This window comes from Thunnus thynnus, chromosome 9 (genome assembly GCF_963924715.1).
Source record: "Thunnus thynnus chromosome 9, fThuThy2.1, whole genome shotgun sequence".
NCBI classification, from domain to species: Eukaryota; Metazoa; Chordata; class Actinopteri; order Scombriformes; family Scombridae; genus Thunnus; species Thunnus thynnus.
This window is the reverse complement of record NC_089525.1, coordinates 16,343,874-16,352,324: the sequence shown is the minus strand read 5'-3', so window position 1 is coordinate 16,352,324 and position 8,451 is coordinate 16,343,874. Positions and strand designations below refer to the sequence as shown.

Genomic DNA, 8,451 nt, shown 5'->3' with positions numbered 1-8,451 from the left:
TATATTTATTCAAACAATGTGGAGCTGTCACAGTAAAACCAAAACAGCTTGTAATGTCACCATTTCATTGGAATTTCAAAATAGTGAAAAATAATAACAAAAAACACTATGCTTGCATGAGGAGACAAAGAACTTCACGCTACAGTGAGGACAGTGAATTTCACACCTCAGTTAATATAAATGCAATTTCACAATCCCACATTTATTATATCCACCTGGACATAAACTTTTTTTTTTTACAATGTAAAAAATATACACTCATATAAATAAGAGAAAGAGAGCAAATATGGCCCACCATTACTTTTACTATTTACTAAAAAAAAAATTTTTTTTGTGTGTGTAACAGAGTGAATTTGTGCATCTGTGTGTGCCCAAAGCCTAGTTAGCATCACTTCACAGCTAAAGGGGAAGACAGCCGCCAGGCAGGAAATGGTAGTTTACTAACGACATCATGAGAGGGCAACAAGGTAAGATCAGTCTGACTGAGGAGCTGAGAGATGACAAAATGGGATGCAACAGCGAGAAATGAGCTCATGCCCATTTGCCGTGTTCGTCTCTTAAATGAGTAAATCAATATTGTCCATTCAAATACACAAAAGACAAATCGATGGACTTAAGCCAGTAAAAGAGGCGAACCTTGCAATAGATGTCATTGATCCCTTGTTGTAGATGAGGACTGAGTGAAGAAAAGAGAGAAGGCTCAGTAGGAAAGTAAACAACAGGAGGACATAGATGTGAAAGGGATGATCATACACTATCAAAGTGGCTAGTGGTGATTCATCTTTTTAAACAAGCCTAAGTAATGCAATTAAAATTTTGCAGAACTTAAATAACTGACATGAGAAGCAAGCGGCAAACTGCTGACTGACAATGACATTTGTTTATATCTATTTTATGTTCACCATCACTAATAACTAATGCTCTAAAACTTAAATGCCTGCAATAAAGTTCCCATCAATCAATTCATTTGTGTGACAGTCACAGAATCTTAATGATTTATGTGCATTTTTTGTAAGTTTTAATCCTGTTTGTGTAGAGCTTCAGTAACAAGATTTGTACTTAATCAACTCTGTATTATATTCCAACATTTTCCCCCAATGTTAATATGATGATAACGACCTCTTAATAATTTAACAAGAAACAAATTGCTACAGAATGTGCCTTCTACTCTCCAATGAAAACATGCACCATGACCTTGAAGATAGTTTGTTTATCGGAGTGGAGTGAGATTAAACACTAGTGTACTTGTACTGAATTAGATTTTCCAAGCTTAATATAATGGTCCTTACATTTGGGACTTTTGGAAGTTCTTCCGAGATATGTCGGTTAGCTCTAATAAAACCCAAAGGGACACATGTTGTTCCTAACCAGAGTGATACGTGAAAATAGTACAATTAAGACTATTTCAGAAGCTCAGTAGTTGCAGACTCCAGAGAGACACTTGAACTCAGTTAAACTCATACACAACAGGTACCAGATGTCTACACACAATCCTTTGTACTCTTTAAGATTCTTTTCTGACATTTTGATGCTGCTGCTGCTTTTGTATTTTCCTTTTCAAAGCGAACAGATAAACAACTGTTTGTTATTTCCCTTTAGGTCTGTGTCAAAAACTCGAGTCTGCTTTTTCAAGGTTTTTTAAGGTCAACTGATGGGCAACTGTTTATAACAATTTCAGAGAGCGTGAATTGTTTGGATGTTTCATTGGTTAAGTATTTTGACAAATGGACTACACTTGTAAAACGCTTTTATACCTTCAAGGAAAGAGCGGCCTGATGCTGCCATCAAGGCGACGGCCTGGCAATCGGGAACTAATTTGGCCTCAGTTTCTTGCTCAAGGACACTTCAAGATGTGGACAGGAGGAGCTGGGAATTGAACCACCAACCCTGCGATTAAAGACATCAACCCTCTGAGTGTTGGAAAAAAGAAGAAGAAAGAAGATCATATGTAGCAGACTGTTCATCCCAATGTCAGTAACAATCAAAATGAAAAACATCAACACAACAAAAAAGCAACTTAAATCTTTTTGCTTTGTTTTGGGACTTTTTCCAACATTCAAGATCTCCAATAAACAAAGCACCTCAGAGCCCTGCAGTGTGACATACTGTGTAGATCTATCGACACTGTAGAACCCTAAAAGGAGTAAAGTGGTGAAATACAGAAGAGAGTGAATGTCTAAAAGATGGAGAACATAAACCAGAATCTGGCCTTCCTGGAACAAACATACAATATTTATGACAGTATATAACATTTCTGACCTCGCAGACTGAGGTCAGATGATCTGACCACGATACACAGACACACAGAGAGAATAAGATGACAGAATGAGGTGTAAAAACTGAACAAATAGAAGGCAGAGTGAGAAAAGGGTGTCAGAGAGGACGAAGTCTGTGTCACATCACAACGCGGGTTTCAAGGGGGGTTGAGAAACAGAAACATTTAGGCAAAAATGATAAGAGAAACAACATGATCCAATGTAAAGCTAGAGGAGACACTGGGCACACTTGTTAAATGGCTGTAGGTTGATCAATGATGTAATAGCCAAGTGTAAAACATTTTTTAAAAATTCAAACTTCTCACAGGTCCACAATGTCTTATCATTTCAGTTGGTAAGACGATACATGTTTTCTGAAGAGCCGTAGATTTAAATAATCAGAGTTAAATACCAATTTTTAGACTGTGTCAATTTAGAGGAGCTGATAAGATTCACCAGAGAGTATGACCTTCTTTGTACTCCTTGACATGTTTGGGTATCGGCTTGTTTGCTGTGTGTGTACACTGTTTTGACAGGAGACTCCTCTCAAACAGTGTCCACTTATTATCAAGCATCCTTAAGTTTGTGGACCCACTGAAACAGAATAAGATCTGTGCTGAGAGTCCCTGGTTGGCTGATGGGAGAGTAGCTGGGAACTGAACAAAGCCAGATTCATCATCCTCCAACGCTGCTTCTGTGTTCCTTTCTTATTGGACTGAGACTTTCTTATTGGATGACTGCTATACGAGCAGAGTGACCCGCTGACGTCACCTGCTCCTCATCTGCAGAAAAATGAACACTGACAGACTGGCTGGCTTTGTTTGGTGTTTCATCTCCTTAGAGGAAAACAGATACGGGAGTTTGAGCTTAATGATAAAAAAGAACACCACACATACACAGCTGGTAGAGAAAATAACACCTGAGAATTAAATGTGCTAAAAATCAACACCTCTCTGACAAAAAGGCAACAAAAATTCAACATTATAAACCTCACAAAGGGAGCAATTGTATTGGATTGCATTTTAAAGTCAAACATTCCTGCTGATTTGTTTACTTGATAGAGAGAAATGCTCAGAGTTAGAAAGCACAGCTTTTATGTTAGTAAAAGACATAAGCACGTCTCTAGACAAGCCTACACACAAGAGATCCCACTGTAGATAGATTTTCTTTTTAAATTAACACTGAATCCCTGTAATGTGAACATGTTAATACAGCACAGAAAATATGCACACTATACTGCGGCCTTTTGCAATTTCAGCTCCTGGTTTTTGGTTTAGTTTCCCTGCCACCATCCACAATGTAAATCTGCTACTCCCAGCACAGCAGCTCTATGCTACCTACACAGTGTGACACCGTGGAGAGCCAAAGTAAACAAATGGCTGGCAGAGAAAAGTTCACCGATTGAGCCAGATTTTTTTTTTTTTAAGCCAGACCAAACATTGGCAAAAAAGTGAGTCAATGTTGGATTTATAATCAGCAGGTGAGTATTAAGATGCCTCTTTTTAGGATGCTCATGTAGCTGGATGTGCAAGTAATGTTAGAAATGTGGTTGCTAACATGTTAACCAGATCTTGATATGTGAATATACTGTAAACTGTATTTAAGTCCTTTCCTGTGAGTTCGTTTTAGAGTCTTTGGGGCTCTCTACTGGTCAGATGATTGCTTAGAGCATCTTTAAATAGTCATTGCTCTGTGTGACACCCACACATCCCTCCACGATGTTTCTGTAGAAGACAGTACACTTGTAACAATGATGTTCACTATGTTTCAGTCTAATGCTTAAAGAGCTCTGCGGGCTGCTTCCAGCAGTCCAGATTACACAGGTGGAGTGATGACAGTCTCACAGCACTCTACGTGGATCAAAGAGCTAACTCTGAGAGACAGACATATTTTGCAAAGGGTAGGACTGGAGAATTCCCAAAATACACCAGTGCATGGGTGGTGGTTGTGTAGTTTTGAATGCACAGGAAAGCAATTTGTTTTCCACTTTCCAGTGACTAGTAGAAATTTGAATAATACATTAACACAATTTACATAATCAGTCCCAAGTATATGACAGAAACATGCATCGTTGAAACAACCTGTCAGTTTTTTTCATCTTCATTATCAAACTCATGCAAATAGATGTTTCATGTAGTTCAAGTCAGTGTGTGTGTGTGTGTGTGTGTTTGCATGCTGTGTTCTTTCTGCATTTATTTATTTATCGTCTTGTTTTCTGGAACCGGCAATCTTGTTGCTGTACTCGACCGCACTCAAAGACTGACCAGTGCTGCCGTGGGTTGGCTTGAAGTAGCCCTCCTCAGTATAACGAGGAATATAGGAAGCTAGAGATGAAACAAAGGAGGATAGAAAAGCACGGAAGGGAGGATTGTTGAGAATATTAAATAGTGAAAAAGATAGAACAGAATCAAACAGTCAGGACAGAGCTAAAGTCACATCTGCTCTCATTGTGATCAAAGCTATTATAATCCACAATCACTGTTAAGGCTGCTGGACAACAGCCATACATCTGCTTAAAAGCAGCCAGTCACCTTCAATAAGATAACATATTTACACACGCACACACTCACACACAAAGGCCACTTCTCAAGCTGTGTATTGCTGTAAAGGAGAAGACTAATATGCTCAAAGATGAATGACTGTGGCCAATGGGATTCTGTGTAGATGTCAAATGAGCCCTGAGTTACTGATTCCTTTAAATCTAAAGAATCTGAACATGAAATGTATTGTGTGACTTTATTGTTCTACAGGGGTGAAAGACTGACAGCTGTCATTAAACTAAACTGACAAGTGAGGCTTTTCCTTTGAGTCTGATTCCTACTTTTCTTACTTACAAAGCAATCCTACCAACACAGAAAGACCCAACTTTAACTAAACAGTTTTAATAGCAAACACATTTTCATTTTCTTAGCCTGTCACTTTTCTGCCCTTAATAATTCTTCCACTTAACCCAATATAATTACATTCATGAATCATGAATTCAGTCCTTTCATCAATCAAATTAAGTGTATTCACCAACGACCTCTTCAAAGTTTATGAAGACGATCTATTCTGTTACACACCTGCATATCTTGCTATCTCCCTCCTCCTTTCCTCTTATTTCCATGTTGTACCTCTTTCCCTTTTCCCTCAAATTCTTTCTGCATCAGGCTGCAGGAGGCAGTACAACCACTTACGTTTTCATCACTCTCTCCCCACCTCCTGCGGTGAACGTCCACTGACAGCGTCCTATTTTTGGATGCTTTTTGGTGTGGAAATGAGTGTGAGTTAAAGTTTGTGCACCTTTGTGCCTGCAAACCTAACTGTTCAATACACTTTCATCGTCTTTCATTTTTTCGCCTCTTAACTCCTCCTTGCATCCTCTCAACTCCCCCCAACTTCATCATTTGCTCTGTCAGACTCCATCAAGTTGAGGAAACCTCCCCTCACCCTCAGGCTTCTGGAAACAGTAACTCCACTCGTTGTTTGACAGCTTGCTGTCCTTGAAGGAGTCGCGGGAGTTAAACAGGGGTTTCGTACACAGCTAATTTACTTAACTAGGTCCAGCGGGAGGTTTAAGTTTATCTGTTGGGCATGGGCAAAATGCTGGTGTGAAAGCCTAGATACCAGTAGCAGACAAGGAGGGATATTAATGTGATATTGGTGAAATGTGTGTATGAATTTGCTCTGATAATATCCTGAAAACCAAAATCTTATTTTGTTAGATCTGGGCAGTCTAAAATCAGACCAAACTTAAAAAATCAAAGCAAGTATTTTCATACATTGTCAGTGGATATACAGATATTAAACGTATTAAAATGTTGGCGTAATGTCCTTTATTGGGATCACTATTTTCGTTTTCATGACAGCCAATGGCAAGGATTTGGGCCAGGAAAGCAGTATTCAGATACAAAAATGTTTTTTCAGTCTTGCCTACATATGTTCTTTTACAGACTTGCACTGAGCCCATTAGAGAGATGCAGTGGGATGTAGCTCTAACAATCACACAGTTTGTTTTGGTCACATAGCTTGTAGAAACTGCATAGCCTTCATGCTGAAAGCAGGTCAAAGACATGTGCCATAAGATGAATTCATGTTTTGCACTGTTTCCATGGTTGCCAACTGACTATATCACTATTTCAAAGTACATATTGTTCACTTAGGGGTATGGGTACAAAATTGACTCACAAGACAAAGTACAATAAGGCAATTTGCCACTGCAATAAGCTTTTGTGCTTCATAATGGACAGCTCTATGCTACCTTTTTCTTAAGGTTCACCCTGCACCATGTGCCCCTCATGGTGCAGTGCCCCCTCTTTGTGGTTTGATTGTGTCTTGTGCCATGTACCACTGACTTACCTGAATATAGCCCAGATAGCTCAACAATGCAACAGCAGCATTTCCCAATTAATCTTTATTCGACTGTACCTGCAAATATGAAAGTACATGCATTAGTTTGGCGTTCATATTCTGACACAGACACTTTTAAAACAGAATACAGTACATTACACCGAACAGAGCAGCGACAATGTTAAAATAACCCAATTCCAACTGGGACGAGCAAGTGTCTTTCTAACGTGGGCTCTCAACAGATGAAATAACCTGCAGAGATGAAATCTCTTTTAGCCACACAAATCTTTCTGAGTCATTCTGTCACACAGACATTTGTGTTGCGTCACAGTTTTCCCTCAGGCCCCCTTTCCCAACTCCTTCTGATTGTGTGCTCACATGAAAGGCAGTGATGTCCCAATTCAAAGGATATGCTCTGTGGGGTGACTGTTTAACCTTTCCCTTTACCTAAAAAGAAAGATTTTTCACCACCACACTTGGCATCAAATGTAATAAGCATTAATAGTAAACAGTAAATAGAAGCAATATGAACAGTAGAGATTAGTAATGCAAAATAAACTGTAGTAAATAAGTGAAGAAGCAAAAAAGCTTCCCCAATCCTTGCCACGTCTTTATAAAATGTTTCCATTACATTTATCATTACATCCCATAGACCTCTTTTGGGGGCCACTCTGAATTTAGGGTGACTCTGACATGAGGAGAGGGCTTATGGGGGAGAAATTGGGACTAAACCTTATAGTCAGTTATATCAACACAGACAGAGCAGATGTACTTACGTCCGGTAGTGGAATCAAAGCTGTCAGAGGATTTGAGGTCAAGCATCGAGGAGGGAGCCAGACTGTTGCCAGAGTTGTCCTAGGTGACTTTTGGGGACATTACATAGACTTACATTCATTTCCTGGAGACTTACCCTAACCCTAACCTTAACCACTGACCCAAAATTTTTCCCCAACTTGGGGACATAGGTTTTGTCGCATGAGGAAAGATGTCAATTTGCTTCACAACTAAAGAAAAAGACATGAAACAAAGCCATGCATATCATCAAACTCTCCTTTCTATTAGCACAGAACACACAATCTGTTGCAGTGTCTTGGCTGTTACCATAGGAACACAAACTGATAATTATATCTGACCTGCATATTTGGTTTGTGTGCAGTTTTGTGTGTGTGTATGTGTCTCCTTTGATCAGCAGTACTAATTGCTAAACAGGGATGGCAGCATGTGAAGAAAACACAGGAGTCACTCTGAAAGGGAGACATAATATGTGTGTGTGTGTGTGTTATTGCTGTTGTGGTGTGATGGGCTGCAACACACTAACAATTTCACAGCTTGCTGTCAGCTGAGATGACAAAGGTGACACAAAACATGCAGATGACAGGTCGGTATCCAACATCTCTCTATTAAAAACACACACACACACACACGCTTTTTTCTTTAAATATTAGAGTATTTGTTAAATTGTGTTGCATCCTCCATTACTGACAGGAATCAATAATTATTAAAACATTTCATATTTTCTTCAAATAGAAATCAGAAATAAAATTCAATAAGAAGTGGATTCAGTAAACAGAATTCATCAAATCCAAATGATAACCACGTCTACAGAAGCTATTTATCTGAAAACATGATTTAATGACACATGTAGCAAAGTCCTTTTCTCCTGACTCAAAAACTCCCATACGTTTCTTGTTCACTTAAATATTCCCTTTTGCTCTTTTTCCATTTTCTCCATTTTGTCTTTGGTGTTTGGACTTGAACTTAATTTGTTCACTTTGACTCATTCTTCTGTTCCCCCTGCTGCTCTGACTTCTCCCTCTCTCCATCTTTGCCTCTCTACTTTCTCTAGACTTTGCACTGTGGCCCACAA

General features: G+C 39.0%; 1 long non-coding RNA gene across 2 annotated transcripts; it reads right to left on the bottom strand.

Annotated features, from left to right (window-relative positions):
• Window positions 1-7,429, bottom strand: LOC137189385 (uncharacterized). Of its 2 annotated transcripts, XR_010929627.1 has the most exons (4): window positions 7,361-7,429; window positions 6,594-6,662; window positions 1,755-1,910; window positions 1-676 (listed from the first exon to the last, which is right to left on the bottom strand). It is a non-coding gene; the product is annotated as an uncharacterized lncRNA (long non-coding RNA). The 2 variants fall into 2 exon arrangements; XR_010929626.1 differs by having other exon boundaries at window positions 1-1,910.
• Between the last annotated feature and the right edge of the window lie 1,022 nt (window positions 7,430-8,451).